Source organism: Aythya ferina, assembly GCF_964211825.1.
Source record: "Aythya ferina genome assembly, chromosome: 14".
Classification (NCBI taxonomy): domain Eukaryota; kingdom Metazoa; phylum Chordata; class Aves; order Anseriformes; family Anatidae; genus Aythya; species Aythya ferina.
In genome coordinates, this window is record NC_140312.1 from 12,364,881 (window position 1) to 12,384,444 (window position 19,564).

Below are 19,564 nucleotides of genomic sequence, written 5' to 3' on the forward strand. Positions count from 1 at the left end.
GCAGGAGAAGCAGTGACGCGGACAGCCGTGTCCCCGCACAGGACACAAGTGCATGCGGCAGGGACATGTGGCCATCCCAGAGCTTCCACCAGGAGCTGCCAGCAGGGACTGTGCTGAAAGTGCCGCCTGATTGGGGTAATCATGGGAGCACAGAGTGCATTAGCTGCGAAGGTTTATAAAGGGAAATTAAAATAAAATTGGATGTGACAGAAAAGTACATGGAAAATTAGTAGAAGACTATGAATATTTATGGCTGCAGTGGGAAAGTGCTCCTCTGTGCTCCCTGACACCTCCTGTTCCAGGGGACATCGGGGACTGGGGGCTGCAGCACCCAGCTGAGTGCCCATGTCGCTTGGGTGCCCATGGGGCTGCCGTGCACTGTGCCACCGAGCTGTCCCCACGGCATGGGGAGGTGGCAGCAGGCACTGGGGAGGTGGCAGCTGGTGGCCAGGGAGTGCCTGGTCATAGAGGAGCCACTGGCACTGTGTGGCGCTGGCATGCAGGAAGAATGAGGGCACCGGGACACTGCTTGGCGTGCCAGGAGGGCCCGGCACAGCCGTGCTCCGGCACCGCACCACGGTGCCACCATCACGCCAGGGACAGCACAGCCCCACAGCCCGCCGGACCCGGGGACAGCCAGCCCCCCGTCCCCTCCCGCTGTCACACTTAGAAGCCATTAAAATAATTGAATGCTTTAAATATTCAGCACTCGGCTTAAATATTCATCAGCGAAGTTATTCTGATTGCTACACTACATCAGCGCGGGCTGGAAAACAGTTCCTCTCCATCAAGCTCCCCCGCCCCTGCCTGCACAGCACTGCTCACCCGGCGCTCACGCGGGCACACACGGGCATGCACACGCGTGTGCACATGTATGTGTAGGGACACCAGCATATAGCTCTACACAAAATTTTCCATGGGCATGCAGAAGGAAGCTTGCAAACTGCTGCAGCAGCCGGGTGCAAGCAAGGGGCTGGTCTGTACCCAGGACAGGTTAAGGATTGATTTATTAATAAATTAAAATAAAATAAAATTTTTAAAAAATAAATAAAAAATAAAATCAAGCTGAGAGCTCGTGTGTTAGGACAGCACCACCTCACACCTCCCGTGCTCCCTGCCAGTCCTCCGAGCCCTTGAGGTGGGTGATGCTCTGCTTTGCCCCACTGCTGATTATTTGACCTTATGGCAACGCAGGTCCCGCTGGGAGCACCGAGAGGGGAGGGAGTTCTGCACCGTGCCGGGCTCTGCAGCTCCTCTTATCTTCTCCTGAGCTTGACAGCACTCTGCTATAATCCTGCACTGGGGAACGAGGGGTTGCTGCTCGACCCCCTTCTTCCTAGGACAGAGCAACATGGCCAGGACAAGAGCAAGAGAGGAATAACAGCTGATAGAACCGATGGCAAGGAACAAAGGATGCCCTGGAAAGAGGAAAACAACTTGCTGCTGGCGGCAAAATCACTGCCACACTCCAGGATGTGTGAAACCAGACCCAACACTTGTTTTTTAAAAGGTTTTTGCCACTGAGCGTGCACGCTGGCACTGAGATGCACCAAGACGCACTGACATGCACTGAGATGCTCTGAGATGCTCCAAGGTTCTCCGAGATGCTCTGAGATGTTGTAGCGCAGTGGAAGCCCATGGGGAGCTCACCCTACCTCATGCTGGCAGGCACCTGCTGCTCCCCACACCCCCTCTGCAGGCTCACAAGAGGCAGGAGCTGAAGTTCAGCACCCACAGGGAGCAGTGAGCGTGGCCAGGGCACGAAGCCGTGAAGCCTGCCAGCTCCAGCAAACACCTGCAGCCACCTGGTGCCCGCCTGGCTCTTGCTGCAGTCCTGCACTCACAGCCCTCACCCCAGATTAGCTGTAAATGAAATTTTTGCCTTGCACACGGGCAGGGAGGGCTTTGCGTGTGCAAGCTGCTGCACGAGCGCACCGGGATGAGCACATGTGTGCGGGCATGTGCAGGCGCACGGCGAAGCGCAAGCGGCCCTGGCAAAGCTCTGCAAACAGCACTGATAAAATTGTTCCTCAAATACCTAAAGCAGGCTTAGGTTTAAGCAATCTCGCTCCAAAGACGGCTCCCGCATACATTTCGCAGGCTGGAGCTGCATCTTTAATCCCAGGGAATCAGGCGCTTTGCATCTGCCTTTGCCATTCACATCTGCAGCCGAGCTGGCTGTGACAGGGGCTGCCCCTGCTCCGCCGGGCACCACGGCTGCCACTCGGCCACCACGTCCCCACCAGGGCTGCCACTTGGCCACCACGTCCCCACCTCGGCTGCCACCCAGCCACCACGTCCCCACGGCGGCGGGGACAGAGCCGAACGGGGCTGAGGAGCGCTGGGAAGGAGCCGGCGGTTTATCCGCTACGATTTAATCAGCCCTGTAATTAGATTAATTTGTTGATTTGGTAGCAACCCATTTCTTGCCGTTGGGTTTGTTTATGTGTGTTTTATGCTTCGGTTTGGCAATAAAACAGGAGCTGAGGAGGTGGGAAAGTCCCTCCGTGCGCCTAGGCTGGAGATGCTTGTCCCGGGGCTCCACCAGCTCCTTGCAAGTGATGGGGAACGGCAGGGCTGCTGCCTCCTGAAATGGAAAAATTTACCCCAAACTGCCCCAATTTGTTCCTTCAAGCAGATGGGCAGCAGAGCACGTGGCACAGCCATGGGTGCTCTTGCAGGGCTCTGCACCGACGCCCTGCTGTGCGCACTGCGCACCTTGCATGGGTGCAGCATCCCGCCCGGGGGGACGCCGCTGCCTCGCAAAGGGAGCGGGCTGAATAATTAACATTAAAAATAATGATTTCGGGGAGGGGTGAGGGGAGGCAGGCAGGAGAAAGGAAGGGAGACGTGGAGCGAGTGAGAAGGTTTGCTGGAGAAGCCGGTGTGAGGAGCGCTTTGATGGGCAGCTCCTTTGATCAGAGATCTGAATAGAGCCCTCACGTTTCCCCGTGTGAGCCCGCTGCCTAATTACCGAGCGGCGGGGCCGCCTCGAGTCCTCGGCACGTTGCTGTAATAGATTTCACTGCGTCCAGCCTCCAGAAGGACATTGATTCTCCCCGCAGCCACAGACTCGTGCTAACCATTGCATTCTATCGATTTTTCCTTTTCTTTTTTTTTTTTCTTCCCCCCCCCCCCTTTTCATTTTTTTTAAGAATTTTCTTTATTTTCATTAAATCATTAATCAGGGAGAAATCTACATTTTTATCATTTCTATGGCTGGAGAGGAAGAGAGGAAAGTTATATTGCCATAGAAACCGTTCCCTACCATTCTCAGCCTCGGAGCAGTCCCTCTTGTGCTGTCTCTTGTCAAAAGGCGTAATTGTTGCTCCTGATCTTCACTGCTCAATTAGCAATGATGTCTCCCTTCAAGTTAATTGCTGGAGATGGGAGGAAGTAGGACAAATGTAACCTTTTAGATGAAAAGATCTCTCCCCCCCCTTTCCCCGCCTTTCCTTGCCTGCAGGCACTCAAGGGCCCCTGGTGCTCCATCTCCTGCGCAGCACGGGGCTGAGGACCTCTCCTCGTGCTCCTCGCCCCTCTATCCGAGGCAGGACCCCTCTGTGTCCCTGCTTGGCTCCCTGTGCCTCTCCCTGCCTTGTGCAGTGGCAGTGCCACCTCCTGGCACCCTGTCTGGGTGGCTTGGGTCAGCAAGGGACGTGGGGACAGGTGCTCCAGGAGATGAGGATGGAGATCTGTCCCCAGCTCCATCCCCAGCTCCTCGGGATGGAGCAGGTGCCTGCCCGCAAGCATCACCTCCAGTTCAGGCACCTCCCTGTCACCTCCTCCACTTGTGGCCCCCGCCCTAGCACCTCATGGGCTGGAGACACCTTCCCTGGGCTCTCCTCTCCAGCTCACGTGGAGCATCCCCACCACGCTGGCCCCTCCACAGCAGGCAGGCTTCAGTTGGTGGCTTCAGATGATGGGGTGGAGACCTCAAAGCAGCCCCAGTGCATGCCCCAGGATTAAAACAAGGGGCTGAGTGCAGAGAGAGAGGTGGCAGAAGCAGGGGGATGGCCCCAAAGTGAGGACAAGAGCACGGCCAAGCCCCTACCCAAGCACCAGGCAGGAACCAAGGGAGTGCCTGAAGCTCCAGGCTGTGATGAGGGCAATGTGGACAGCAGGTAGGGGAAGAAGAAGGTGCCACCATCCACAGGGGACACCACAGCACCCTGCCAATGCTTGGGGTCTGCAGAAAGGGTCCAAGGCAGACCCAGCGAGGAGATGCTGCCTCGTGGCTGTCCCCAGCCCTAGGACATGGTCAGCCCCTGCAGACCTTTCCCCAGAGGGTCCTTGTGGGACTGCTTTGGGTAATAACCCCCGGAGATGTTTCTGGCCACCCCGAAGCACCCTCACTGGGGTTTTCCTGCTGGGCTGGGGTTGCCTCAGCAGCAGGGGGCAATGATGTCCCCAGACATGTGTCTGCCTTCCCGCAGCATCTCCACCACGTACCAGGAGCAGGAAGGTCCCTCACTGACCGAGAGCCACGGCTGCACAGGCAGGGGACCCGGTGTGGAAGGAGCTTCCCATCCCCTTGCTGGGAGCAGGTCTCTGACCAGGCAGCCCCACAGCCCTGCAGAAAAGCCCACGTCACTCCCGGGCAGCTCACCAGGAGCCCCAGGTACATCTCCTTGGGCTGATGCCCTCCTTCGCTGCTCAGACTGCAATTGCTCACTCTCAAATCCCGGAGCAGGGACGGGGGCAGCCAATCTCACCAAGACACAATTAGGTTACCTCCCACTGCTGGTGGATCCCCCTGAGCCCAGACCAGGAGCTGCTGCCCTGAGCATCCCCCGGTACGTGGGTGCCAGGGCAGTGCCCACCCCATCACCATGCACCCGCTCCCTCACCCTCTCCATGCTCGCACCTCCTCTGATGCCCAGGATGCCCTGGAAAGCCTTTAGACCGGGGAAAACAAGCCCTGTGAGGCTGGAAAGAGGCATTTCAGGGGCTGAGCATGTGGAGGAGCCACTCGAGGATGCTTCCCAGCGTGGATGAGCTCCTCACGGCCCCTCGGCTCCGGAAGGCATGCGGGAGCACTTGGCACGCCGGCCCTCCGCTGGTGCTTCCCTTCCGCTGGATGCAAACAAGCCCTTAACATTTCGGAGAGTGCCTGCGCTCACGGGGACCCACGGGGCACCGAAATGCTGCAGCCGCCTCGTGCCTCCCCCCTCGGCACCCAAAGGCGAGGGCTCCATCGCCCAGCTGCCTTCCCCCCAAGCCCTGGCTCTTGCAATTAGAGCTGGCCCCGAACGGCGCGATAATGTCAGGTTTGCATCTGATTCCCCCCCGTGTGCTAGGTAAGGAGGGGCCGGCAGGCTCGGGGAAGATCACACGTGGCAGCTTTTAATAGCAACCCGCCCGCCTGTCACTGGTTCCTCATCACTCCTCTTGAAGCGGCTGCTAATTACCCGCAAGCCGGTGGCTGCGTTCCGGGCGTGACGTCCCCCCACTGCAGCCCCTCTCCCCCTCGCTTGGGAGCTTTGGGAAAAGTGGGACCACTGGGGTGGGCTGCAGGAGGGCTGCAGGGACCCCATTCCTTGGGGATGTGGTGCTGGGGGTGAGCAGAAAATGGGGTTCCCCATCACCCACCCATTCGGGTCCCATGATGCATGGGGGACACTCAAAAAGGACCCAGCATTCTCCTGAGCCTGGAGGCTGCATGGTTTGGAGGAGGCACAGCACCCCACAGCACCCCACAACACCCACAGCACCCAGCTCCTGCTGGCACCCAGTGAGTGACAGCGCCCAGCCCCCAGCCCGCCGCCCCCCTGTCAATCCGCAGGGGAATTATTTATCCCGACAATAGGAATTGTCTGCACGGGCCCTTCCCCCTCCCCAGCACCTACCCCAACAAAGGAAATCATCCTGATATGAAAGGGAAAATTAAATTACCCCAATAAAGACTTAGTGCTGCTTTAATGACATCACCAGACTCAGGCGCTAATTAGCTGAGTACAAAGGAAGCTAAATGTGAAAACGTGAATTTTTGTTCCCTTTTCTGCTGTCGTAGAGCATCAGTGGGAGTCTTGGCAGGCAGGGCAGGAGCTGCTTCTGCTGCCCCTCCTGGAGCTGCCCAGGGGCTGCTGAGGGCAGGACGGACCTTGCACTGCACACACTGCATGCACAAACCTCGCAGTGTGCATCGCATCACACAGCTCACACCTCCCAGTCGTGTGCACTGCATGCTCAGCCTCTCTGCACTGCACAGCTTGCAGTTTGCACTGCGCACACTGCATGCTCACTGCACTGCACGGGATGCATCTTGCACTGTGCACGCTGCATGCACCGCCTCACTGCACAGCACAGGTTGCACCTTGCACTGCACACACTGCACGCACAACCTCTGCACTGCACAGCTTGCACATTGCAGTGTGCACGCTGCATGCACACACCTTGCAGCATGTGCCACACTCAGTTCCCACTGCACGCACTGCATGCACACACCTCACTGCTCTGCTCACACCTCCTCCTCTACACAATGTGTGCATGCACCTCACTGCAATGCACAGCTCATACCCTGCACCGTGCATGCTGCACACACACACCTTTCATTGAACACCACGCTGCACGACTCAATTCCTGCTGCACACACTGCATGCGCACACGTTGCATTGTGCATCACATTGCACAGCTCATACCTCCCAGTGAGTGTGCACTGCATGCACAACCTCTCTGCACTGCACAGCTTGCACCTTGCACTGTGCACACTGCATGCATACACCTCACACTGCATTCCACACTGCACATCTCATGCTTCCTGCTGCACACACTGCATGCACACACCTCGTTGCACTGCACAGCTCATGCTTCCCACAGCGAGCACGCATGGCATACACTCATTGCACAGCTTGCAGCTCCCACGGTGAGCTCGCACTGCACGCACTCACCTCGCATTTCAGGCTGCAGGGCAGACTGCCAGCTCACTGCACACGCCGTGCTGCAGGCGTGCACGCTCCTCGCGCCGCACACACAACGCTCCTGGTGCTGCTGCAGCTGCAAGCAGGGCCTCATGCAGCTCGCCCTGCATGAACACTGGGTGCATTCACGCCTCCCTCTCTCTGCACACCCACACCTCCCGTGCAGCCTGTGTGCACACACCATCAGTGCACACTCACTGTGTGGCCGTGCTGCTTCTCCTCCACCCCAGGGCTGGCAGCAGCTCGGAGCCAATGGCCACGGGGCTGCAGGGGACCTAATGCAATCTGCAGGCAGCGAGTGCCAGCCCCAAGGATCAGCACAAGCGTGATATTGCTCACAGGGCAAGGGGGGCATTGGTGTGTCCCTTTATTTGCCTCTGAATTTAGGGCTGCTTTGCCTTGTTGGAGGTCCTGCTGCATCTATCCCCCCCCCTCCAGTACTTTTCCCCTCGGTGCAAAGGAGCTGTGGCAATGCAGGGGGGCTCCGGCAGAGGCCAACACTGCTCCTGCAGCTTGCAAATATATAAAGCCTCAGTTTAATTAAAGCTTACACAGTGAAGGAAACCAGGGCACTGCCACTGTCACCCCAAACCTCACCCCAGCCCCTTTCCTCTCCTGAGCAGGGGAAATTTTAGGAGGGGGCACAGGCTGATCCCCGCGACTTGCAGTCCCTCCCCTGTGGCCAGCTGAGGCTGGCGCTCAGCCCCAGTGCCACCAGTTGCTCCCAGCTGTCCCCATGGGGACGGGGTGACACTGCGGGTACCAGCTGTCCCCACACTGGGATTTAAGGGGATCCCAGGATTTAAGGGGATCCCACTGTCCGCGCTCCCCTCGCTCCCGCCACCGGCTGCATCCCAGACGGATGGGTGCGAACGCCTCCGCGCCTCCTTAAAATGACATCGCTGGTCTCCATGGCAACCCTGCTCTGCCTCAGACCAAGAGCATCATCTGCTCCATCATCCCTGCAGGCCAAATCCAGCAGGCAGGGCGCTGGGGCTGCGGGACCCCTGCCCAGCCCAGCTGGCCCTGGGGTGCCCGGGCATGGAGCCCCCACGGCCAGGCAGGGTCTGGATGGTTCCCGGGGGGCTGCACTGCCCCCAGACATTGTGTCATGATGGGAGCCTGCGGGGAGAAGGGATGCACAAGTGGAGAAGGGATGCACATGAGCAGAAGGGATGCATATGGGGAGAAAGGACACATATGGGGAGAAGGGATGCACACAAGGAGAAGGGATGCACAAAGGGAGAAGGGATGCATATGGAGAGAAGGGATGTGCATGTGGGGAAGGGATGCACATGTGGAGAAGTGATGCACAAAATGAGAAGGGAAGTGTATGAAGAACAGGGATGTGCATGAGGAGAAGGGATGCACAAAGGGCAAAAGGATGCTTATGAGAAGGGATGCACATAAGGAGAATGGATGCACATGAGGAGAGAGGACACACACAGGTAGAAGACGTGCTCATATGGAGAAGGAATGTGCACGCAGAGAGGGGATGTGACAGAGGAGAAGGGATGCACTTGTGCAGAAGGCATGCACATGGGAAGAAGAGGTGTGCAGGCTTGCACAGCCACATGAGGGCTAGGGGCTGTGCACAAGGAGGGACGGAGCCCCATGGTGCAGCCGGGTGCAGCTGCATGGTTGAGGCACAGAGGTGGCACTGCTCATGCCGTGGGGTGCCCCGTGGGGCAGCTGCAGCTGTGGGGTGGAGGAGAGGACAACGGGAGGCTGAGCCCAAGGGCACCGAGCCAGGGCTGCACATGGGACGGGGTGCGGGTGCCACAGCCCAGCCCCGTGCTGGCTGCCCTCTCATTTGTCCTCATTAAAGGTTGGCAGGGCCTCTAATTAGGCGGTGTGAGTGCCAGCACCCTGCTGACAGCCACCTGTGCGGCGTGCCTCCTCCTCGGCCTGCCTCCTAATTAGCTTGCAGGATGCTGCCACCCTTGTTGGGACGTGCCAAGGTGGGGGTGGCACTGCTGTCACCGTAGCCCGATGTCCCCGCATCCTCACAGGGCACCCGGATCCCGTGGGCACCCCGAGCCTGGTCTCAGCATCCCCAGGCACCCTTTGGTGTCCCCGTTCCCTCTGCAGCACCCTGGGCATCCCAGACCCGTGGGACGCACCCGCCCGTGGGCACCCACCCGTGGGCAGGCACGGTGCGAGGATGCGGAGCCTTCATGAACCCGCAAGCTGGGCAGGGCTAACGAGCCGGCGGCCGCTTTAATTAGATTAATTGGCTCCCATTCGGCTCCAGAAGAGCTGTCAGGCTGCGAGCGCCTTCCCGCTGTACCTGGCTAATTACAGCACCGTGGCCGTCGCTCTGCAGCGCCGGGAGCTGGCACCGGCCGAAGGCGTGCCGGGGAGGTGCCGTGGGCATGGTGCTGAGCCCACTGGGCACACAGAGAGCTGGGCAGCTCCACGAGGTGACAGCCACGGCCCCAGGGCTTGCACAGCCTGCCAGCAGCTCCCCAGGGTGCACACAGGGCTGGAAGGTGCACCCATGGGTGCTGGCATCGGGTGGATCCTGCACCCAGCAGAGCCCGCACAGTGCCTGGACCCCACAGCAGACACCCACCTGTGCCCTCCCAAGCACAGCACATGTGCCTGGGGGTGACACGGCACCAGGGATGCCCACCCAGCACCATCCCCATTGCCCCACATGGACCCTGAGCCCTGGCCATGCCTGTGCAGACGCCTGTCCCTGCGTGGGGTGGCTGCCACCTTGGTGCCACTGTCCCTGGGCCTCAGAGTGCACCTGGGGCTGAGTGCTTTGCCCCTTGCCCTTGCCCTAACTTCATTTCTGAGCCTCAGGGGAGCAACCAAAGCCCTTTACCTGCTTGCCCAGGGCTTGGGACATCTCCTTGGTGGCCCCAGGGACATGGGAGGGAGCCCTGCTGTGGGGGATGTGCTGTCCCCAGGGTGCCACCCAGCCGTGGGGACATCACACCAGGGCACCTTGCAGGGACCCCTGCAGGGCAGCCAGGGGGGGACTGCGGCCCCCGTCCTTGCCAAGCACCTTGCAAAGGGCCCACGCAGCAGGATTTTTGGGGAGGGGGGCACACACCGAACAACTCTTGGCCATAAATCTCTCAGCGCTAGCCCATCACCGTGTGCGCAGTGGGAACCAGCGCCCACCTGTCACTGCAGGGGGGGTCCCGGCCTGCTGCAGCCACCTGGGGACACCTGGGGACACTTCGGTGGGGGGACGCTGCCTGCACGCAGCCCCCTCACTTGGAGGGGATGGGGTGAGGAGAGGAAGGGGAGGAGGAGGAGAAGAAGGAGGAGAAAGAGAAGGAGAAGGAGGAGGAGGAAACGCTTCCTCCTCACAGCAGGTGCTGTCCCCAAGGGTGCCTGCGCCCCAGGGACGAGAGCACCGAGAGCCCTGTGAAGCCACTCTGCCATTAATTGAATATTCAATTTTCGAAATAACCTTGAGGAACTAAACGAAGAGGCTGGGAAGAGAGCTGATTGCCAGCTGCACCTGCTCGGCGCGCAGCCGCCCGGGCGCCGCTCCCGGCCCCCCTTGGCTTCCCCTTCCCCAGCCCTTGTGTCGGCATGGGGGGGCACAAGGAACACGGGGGGGGGAGGGCAAGGGGGCTGCACCCCAGGGTGCCCCCTGCCTGCCATGGGGCAGGGGGGTGCAATGGGTGTCACGGGCTGTGGGGAGTGGGACAGCCTACGTGTCCCCGTGTCATAGCCTGGGGTCTGTGTGTCCCCATGTCACAGCTTGTGGTCTGCATCCAGCACCATGAGTCCAGCCGGGGCTCTGCACCCTCGCTCAGCACCCTGCCACGACCTTCTCCATCTTCCCACCCTGCTCCCCAGCCACCTCACCCCCTGTCACCCCCCATCCAGGGGACGCTTTGCCCCCCGCAGCATCACGGTGCTCTCTTGTTCTCACGGTGCCACGGAGCCGCTGCACCCTGCAGGCAGGGGCCGTACCCTGCCTCTCCCCAGCGCCAGCCCCTGCACATCGCTGGCTGCCTCCACACTTGGCCGCATTAATAACCAGCCGGCTGCTGGGGAAGGATTTACCAGCTGTTTTTCCTGACTCCGTTGGCCTCGGATAAATCAGCGGGGGGGCGTCGCACGGCGTTTGCCAGGGGGCTGATGGATGGCGCCGAGCGAGCGAGGAGATCGCTCACGCACTGACGCTTCCAGGGGCTGCTGGGCTGGGGCAAGCGGGCAGAAAGGGAGCGGGCGGGTGCCCGGCACTGCACCCACCCAGCCCGGTGTGGGGGCTCTGGTGTGGGCAGCTCACCCGGCCCCGGGCCTGGATCCATCTCCGGCTGCAGGACAGAGATTATCTCGGAAGAGCTGAGCGCGCACAACGTTTCCAAAAGCAATTGCAAGCAAAGCAGGGAGCAGCTGTGGGCTGAGCAGCCCGCCTCCCTGCATCCCTGCAACATCTGGAGGCGGCAGCTGTGCCGGAGAGCGAAACCTGTTCGGGGGGATGAGGAAGGGTGCGGGACCCCACAGCGTGCGGCAAGGAACTGGCACTGGTTTTGGGTCCCTGCCGTGCCCCCTCCCCTGCAGGACCCCCCCAGGGGCTGTCCCTGGGTGCCCCAAGGCTCGCTGGTCCCCATTTCAAAGGTGGAGGGGGTTGTAAGGCACTGCCCCACTGCAGACACTGCCCCACTGCTGGCACTGCCCCCTGTGAGCCCGCAGCCAGGTGATGCCAGCGGAGTGGCTGCGGCGTGCACAGGTGCATCAGGCAGGCAGCTCCTCGTTGGTCTCACTTGTCCCAGAGCCACCCAAACGCCTGAGATGTACCCAGTAAGAGCAATGCAAATGGAATGGGGACATCACCCCGAGAGGTTAAGCCATAGCAAAAGCCCAAGGAGAGGAGGGAGGTGAGAGCATCACACTGCCAGTGGGGCCACCCCCTTAGGGGTTCTGTGCCCACACCTGGGCTGGGGACAGTCCCAGGAGCCCCCATCCTGGTGGTGCCCCACTGTCCGTGCCAGCCGTGTGCCTCCCTGAAGGCAAAGCGGATGAATTATTCCTTTTAATCTATAGGCATGAGCTGGGCTCTGGGCCACTCTCCCCCTGGCATGTGGGTCCTGCCACCCCTTGGGGCTGTGTCGGTGGCCCTGTGCTGTCCCCAGCCATGGGGTGACCGTGCCAGCCCCTGCACACACGCACCCAAGATGCGCACAGCCCACAGGTGAGCTCTGGCCTTTCTCCAGCTGAGCCGCTTTCATCTCTGCCTGCTCCCTCTGTGCGTGCCTGGCTCTCGCTGCTCCGTGTGGGGCTCGGGGAAATATTTGTGCCGTGCGCTGCTTTGAAGTCGAACACAACCTCCAGCCCCAGCTCCCTGCACCCCGGCTCCTCACCAGCAGTGCTTGTGTCCCTGGTGAGCATCCCTGCTGTGGGCAGCATCTCTGCACCCATCTCCTGCCCCTCTCAATAATCCCACTGGGCTTTGCAAAAAATAAAACCCAAACAAATGGAGAAGACCCCCTCCACCCCCCAATGCACAGGGGGCTGCCCCATGCCAAGCAGCATCCCTCTTCCCACCATCAACCCTCTTTTTTTAGGGCACGGAGCATCCTGCGCATGGTGTCAGGCCGCTAATTGCAGCCCTCCGGCATCCGGGAGGAGAGAAACTCCCTGATTTATGGCTCAGCGGCAATAATGCTCCGCATGGCTGCGAAGGGAATTCACCCGCCTCCAAAACAAGGTTAAATAAATAGCTGACGGGAGCGCTCAGTAACTCTGCACAGTGGCACACTTTGGGGACAGCGGTGCCGAGGGGACAGGAGTGCGAGGTGTCCCCTCGGCGCTGCTGTCCCCAAATCAAACCCCATGCAGGTGGCCCTGCTGCCCCTTGGTGCCTTCTAGAGGGATGCTCTGCACCAGCAGAGGACGGAGATGGTCCCGGCGATGTTCCCACCACCGGTGCGGGGCTGCCGGGGAGTTTTTCCCCATAATTGCTGCTTTGCCATGGCAACGCTCGCCCGGCGCGCGAGTGTGCCTCGCAGCACATATTGTTTCGGAAAGGTCACCGCCGAGAGGTGGTGGGCTCGGCGGAGCGCGCCGCTTTTGTTCCTACATATTTATGAAGGGGGAGACGGGAGGTAATTGCAGCCCCCTGCCGGAGGGTCAATCTGGTGGTGGACACAGGTGCTGATGGGGACGGGTCCTTCAGGCTGGCTGCACCGTGCGCAGGAGTCGTGGCTGGGGTGTGGGGCATCGGGTGGGGCTGTGGGGCATGGTGAGGAACTGTGGGGTGCGGTGGGGTGCTGTGGGATGGAGAACATGGGGTGTCATGGGATGGAGAGCATGAGGTACTGCAGGATGGAGAACGTGGGTGCCATGGGATGGAGAATATGGGGTGATGTGGGATGGGAAACATGGGGGAATGTGAGAGAGAGAACATGGGGTGCCATGGAGTGGACAACATGGGGTGCTGTAGGATAGAGAATATGAGGTAACATGGGATAGAGAACACAGGTTGCCATGGGATGGAGAATGTGGGGTGGCAAAAGCTGGATAATGTGAGGTGACATGGGATGGAGAACGTGGGGTGCTGTGGGATGGAGAATGCGGGGTATGAAGGGATGGGTAACATGGGCTGCCATGGGATGGAGAATATGCAGTGCTATGGGATGGAGGAAAAGGGGGTGCTGTGGGATGGAGAAAGTGGAAGGCATGAGATGAAGAACTTGGGGTACCACGGGGTACCACAGGGTGCAGCCCTGAGGGGTAACAAGGGATGGAGAAGGTGGAGTACTGCGAGGTGGAGCTCTGTGGGGTGACACAGGAGGGAGCACCACAGGGCACTGTGTGACAAGGCACCGAGGGACAGCCAGGGCCACAGGCACCACGGGCAGGACCAAACCCCAGCCCCACACTGCTGGGTTCCCCTGGTGAAGGTGCCCCAGTACAGCAGTGCCACCGGGGTCCCCGTTGTCCCCAGCAATCCTGTGACTCCTTCCCCATCCCTGGGACATGGAGGGGGGTGTCCCAGCCCTGCGGTTGCCCCAGCCCAAACCCAGCTGTCACCCATGGAGACCAGGCAGGGACCCTGGAGTGAGCAAGGGGGGTCCTGGAGGGGGCCACCGGTGTCACCTCCCTGCCCTGCCACCAGCACGCACGTGTGTCACCCCAGGGACTCTGATCCTGGCTTGCATGGGGATATGGGAACTCTGGCACCAATGGGCATGGAGATACTGGTCCTTGTCCTCCATGGGGACACTCATCCTGCTCTGCCTGGGGGTGTGGGGACACTGATCCTGCCCTGCACAGGGCTGCAGCTGGAATGGGCCATGGAAACCTGCCCGGATCAGCCCTGGCTGCTGGGGGCCCTGTCCCCAACCCTTCCCCTGCTCCCCCGCACGGTGCCCCCAGCCCCTGTTGGCCACACCTGGGTGGATGTCCCCCAGATGTCCCCTGGCCATGAGCCTGTGGCCCCGCGATGCCAACGTGGCTGACGGGCTCCTGAGGATTGCAGTGTGGCAGAGGGTAAAGGACCTCTGGATCCACCTGGCCCAAGCCCTGCTGCAGCAGGACCCCCACGGACTCACCTCTGTGTCCCCAGGGTGGGTGCCCCCCGTGTCCCCCTGCCACAGGACCCCCAGGGGGGTGAGAGGATGGGAACAAGGGCCAGGTGCCCAGCTGGGTGGGCAGTGGCACTGTGGATCGGTGTACAGATTTTGGGCAAATCCTGGAGAATCTCCACCCCATTGGAAGCTGCAGGGCCCAGGAGGACCTCACGTGGAGGCTGGCAGCTTTGGAGGCTGTCACAGCACGGGGACCTCTGCACCCCCTGCCTTTCCTCCAGCCCACAGTGGTGTTTTCTGGGGGGTCTCACCCGGGGCCAGCTGACGGGATGTGTCCCCTGTCCCACGGGGATGCCAGCAGGGGTCCCACAGCCAAAGCGCTCAGCGCCCACCTTGTGATGGAGAGGGAGCTCGGCCGCCTCCCGGCCCTGCTCCGTTATCTCGCCTGCACGTTCGTTAATCACCGATCCCTATGTAAACAGACGCATCCCCATCCCTCTGCTTCCCATCGCCCTGGCAACAGCGCAGCGAGGCCGAGCATCCTTTTCGGGTGTGCTCCTGCCCGCTCCGCAGCCCTGGATAAAATGTTTTGGCTGCTCTCGCCCCCCGCATCCCACCTGGGGACAGCAGGGCTGCGGGAGGAGGGTGCTGTGGGCAGGGGGCCCACGTCCCCAGGGGATGCTCCATGGCACGGGTGGGCAGCAGCCCCACAGCGAGGCCCGAGCCACTTAAGGTTGAAGAGGAATGTGAAAGCCAGCAGGAAAAGCAAACATTAGTGGTAGCCATGCGGCTAAGGGGAATAGGAAGGGCTTTTACAAATATATCAAGGGGAAAAGGAAATACTGGAGAGCCAAGACAAAGTAGGCCCATTAATAAATGAGGAAGGATAGTAAATTAATGATGATCTTCAAACGGCTGAGTTCGTGAACTACTTATTGAGGCCTGCCGCTAACGAGAACAACAAGGCAAAGCGGCTGAGACGCCCGAATGCAGCGCAGGGTGCTGGGACCGGGATGGGGACCGGGCTGCAGCGAGCACAGTGCCTGCATGTAGGTCTGGTGCTGGCAGCCAGCAGGTCATCCCCATAATTCGTTAGTTCCTGGTGAGCTGAGAGCCTCAGCTCCTGATCTGCCTCTGTTCTCCCTCCCGCTGAAGTCCCACTGAATCTGCCGTGGTGCCTGGCCCGCCTCGCTAGGAAGGGGATTTTCTGTCCTGAAGAAATGCCCCAAATCCCCTGTGCTGCCAGGAGGGCCAGCTGGGGAGGCAGGGCTGTCCCCTACTGCTGCCATGTGAGCACCCTGGCCCCCTCAGGACACTTCGAAGACCTTCGTGGTCTATAATCCATGTCACTCATGGACCCGAAGGTGGAGAGGTGCTGGGATGCTGCAGAAGCCAAGCCTTGGCCCTCTGTGGGGCTCCTTCCCTGGGGAACCAAAGTTGTGGGGTGTGCCCTGTGGGACAGGGCAGGGACATGGGGACACGAGGGCACGTCCCTCGACAGGGCTGGGCAGGGATGTGGGGCAGGACCCATTGTGCTGGGAAGATGCCCTGTGTGCAGGATGCTCCACGACACGGGGGCACATGGGGAACGGCGTCCGGGAAATGAGGGCCCTCGTCAATGTTTGATGGGCCTGGCAGTCCCCAGGGTGTGTTTACAGGGCAGTAAATTAAAGCACTCAGCCAAGTGACATTTGTGTTCTGCAAATGCGATTATTATGCATGATTAGCAGCCAAGTGCACTGAAAAACCCACACTCTGCGCGCACGGCAGCGAGCTGCTCGCTGCCCTGCCGGAGCCCCCGGCTCCGGAGCTGTGCCCCCAGTGGGCACCTCCTCCTGGGGACATTGGGACAAGGAGGGTCCCATGTGCCGGGGACCCCAGCACCCCCTCAGCCAGCACCCCCAGTGCCTGCTGTGGGATGGGCTGCGGCAGCACACGAGTCGCAGCGTTTTGCTTCCAGCTCCTGACCCGGCTTTCCAGCAGAATGCCTCCAAACCCACTTTTTAGCTTTAATTATTTATCTGTAACCAATTTGGCAGGAAAACCAATTAAACGAGTGGGTGATTAATGACCTGCTGATTTGCGCAGGTACCTAATTTAAATGTCTATATAATATATAAGCGCATTTTGGGGATGCTTGGATGGCTTGGGTCATCCTGCGCTGTTCGGAGAGGGTGGCGGTGCCTTGGTGAGCCCGGCTAGCTGGTACCACTGCAGTGCAGGGGCACACTGTGGTGGTTCTGGGGATGGGAGACGTCTGCTCTGGGGTCCCAACAGCTTGCTCCGTGTCTCCAGGTACTCACCAAGCATCTCCCCTCGTGGCATTTGTCACTAGAGGAAGGTCTGAGCGGGATGGGAAGTATCAACCAGCACAGAGGATGGTGCAGTCCCCTGGGCACACACAGGCTGCAGCATCATTCCCACCCCTTGGCCGTGCCACATCCAGGTGGTGCCTGCAAGGCCAAAGCTGTGCCAGGGACTGGAGGAACCCTCCAAACGGCTGTTCTCAAGCCTCCTCCCCACCACCCATACCTGCCTCCATCACCCAGCATTGCATCCAGCACCAAAGAGCCCTGGCACCCCGCACTGGGGACACCCACACTGTGTGCCCCCTCTTGCTCCCTGACACTTCCTCGTCCCAGCCTGGTGTGGTGCCACCAGGACCCGAGGGCTGCCAGAGCCGTGTCCCTGCAAATCAGGGCTGAGACCCCTTGGGGATGGAGGCAGGGGGCGCACTGTGCGGCGATGGGGAGGAGGGGGGTGTGGGACCATTGTTGGGATAGAAATGGTAAATCCATTAATCTTCAGAAATACAATTCACTGCACAAAACAGAAAAGGAAAAGAGACACCTCATTTGTTATCAGGTGCATTGTGAGAGTCAGGTTCTTTAATTATCTCACCAAATTCTACAGCCCATTCATCAAGTTGCCACCACCAAGCTGCCGAGATTGCCACCCACCCACCCACCATCCGGGGAGCTGCGGGGGGTGGCTCCTGGCACACCCAACATCTCTCCACCATGGGGACAGGACCAGGAGGATGAGGGGTTCCTTCCTCCTGGCCTCCTCCTTCTGCACCCAGGCTCAGCATCACCCAGGAGGGAGGAGGTGGACAGGGGTGCCCCTGCTGACCCTCCTGGGTGAGGCTCTTTAGGGAGAGGGTGATGGCTCCTGGCCAGCCCCAACAGCCACGGGTGGGTGGGATGGACACAGGGAATTGTGTAACCATAGAAGGTTTCAGGTTGGAAGGGATTTTAAAGATCAACTGAGGAAGAAGAGGACAGTCAGGGTGGAAAGAAAGGTGGAAAGATGAGACCCTGAGAGACCTGAAACCTCCAAGGTGCAGCAACAAAAGCAGAGTCTGGGTGGCAGGGAGAGCTGGGCGCCCTTGGGAGTTGCCTGGAGATGCTGCCTGGAGGAATTCTCCAGGAATACATCAGAAAGGAAAAGCAAGGGGTGCTCACAGCCCATCCTGCTCCTGCAGACCCACGTTGAGGTGCATGCTATGGGGCGCACAGCCCCGTGCCCCGCAGCCCCGTGCCCCACTCTCCCCAAGCTGAGACCCCCTGGGGTGATCCCATGAGAGGGCTGCACCATACTGCTGCCCCTCACCCCCAAAACCCCAACCAAGGAAAAGCAGCTCCGGTCCATCTGGAGCCCAGATCGGCTCTGGTGAGTAATAAGGGAGTGGGAGGGAAGGCAGATGTCTCCTGCACACCCTGGGAGGAGGGAGCGGAGCATCCCAGAGCCCGGGCACTGAGCACTGGACACAAATGCTGTACTGCCAGTACCTGCACTGCTGCCTCCCATCTCTCTTCCCAGGGACCTGGAGAAGAGGGTTGTGGCCACGGCTCTTGAGCTGAAGCTGTGTCTGGGTACGGGAGAGGTAAAAAGTGTGTCGGATGTCCTTAGCAAAGCCTCCCGGTGGCGTGAAATCTTGAGCAGGAGCAACCTTGCCAAGGCCACGCATGGGGAGAGACGTTTAGGCAGAGCTGTCACTGAAATCGCCTCCTTTTTCCCCAAGGTGCCAAGGGAGTTTATTTTAAGCCCTGACACAGGGCCGAGCATCCCTTGGGCATTGTGAAGGCATAGGGGCCATGCCAGGCCCAGCACCACGGAGACCCTGCAGCGGGAAGTTGCCTCCTGGGGAAGCTGGGGCACCGCAGCTCTCCGTGCCCCACGCGTCCCGATGGGGTGGCAGCACCCCAGGGTGGTGGGTGCAGCTCGGGGCCTTGCACATCCCTGCACAACCTTGTGCATCCTTGCACTTCCTTGTGCATCTTTGCATATCTCTGCACATCCTTGCACACCCTTGCATATCCTTGTGCACCCTTGCATATCTTAGTGCATCCTTGCACACCCTTGCACGTCCTTGCTCACCCTTGCACACCCTTGTGCATCTTTGCATATCTTTGTACATCCTTGCACACCCTTGTTCATCCTTGTGCATCCTGTAGTACTCCAGTAGCACGCCTGCATCCAAGCACAATTCCCTTCAGGCCAGGATGGGTAGGCAGCATAATGCAGAAGGCAAGTGTATTTTGCTATGAATATTTGTTCTTTTCTCTGTATTTTTTTTTTGGCCAAACGAAAACATTTCTGCAGGGAATGACTGTGACTGATTACATTTGTCAGGGTTTTTATCAAGCAATTGAAAGAGCCGGAGATTTTTGGAAACCAAATAAGTGAAATATTTTGGCTGGTCAAAATTGTTTCCCGTGAAAATCCCCAGAAAAAGCGGAGAGAAACCGTTGTCGAAAATTTACGGCGCAAATTGAAATGTGTTTTTCCAAGGGAAAACAGCTATAGGGAAAACAAATTTCCAAGCGCTGATGCTGGAAGGCTGCTCAGTGCCGAAGGCATCACCCCACGGGGGCACCCAAGGATGTGGGGTCCTGCTGGGTGGGCGCAGCCCCGCTGGTCTGTGGGCGCTGCCAGCTTGGGGCCACAGCCGGGAGAGGGGTGGGATGGGATGGGATGGGATGGGATGGGATGGGATGGGATGGGATGGGATGGGATGGGATGGGATGGGATGGGATGGGATGGGATGCCCACCAGGAGGGATGGTGGAAAGGAATCCCTGGTCCCTTGAGCTTTGTCTGGGGCTTCAGCTGAGGGAAAGCTGGCAAAGTGAGGCTG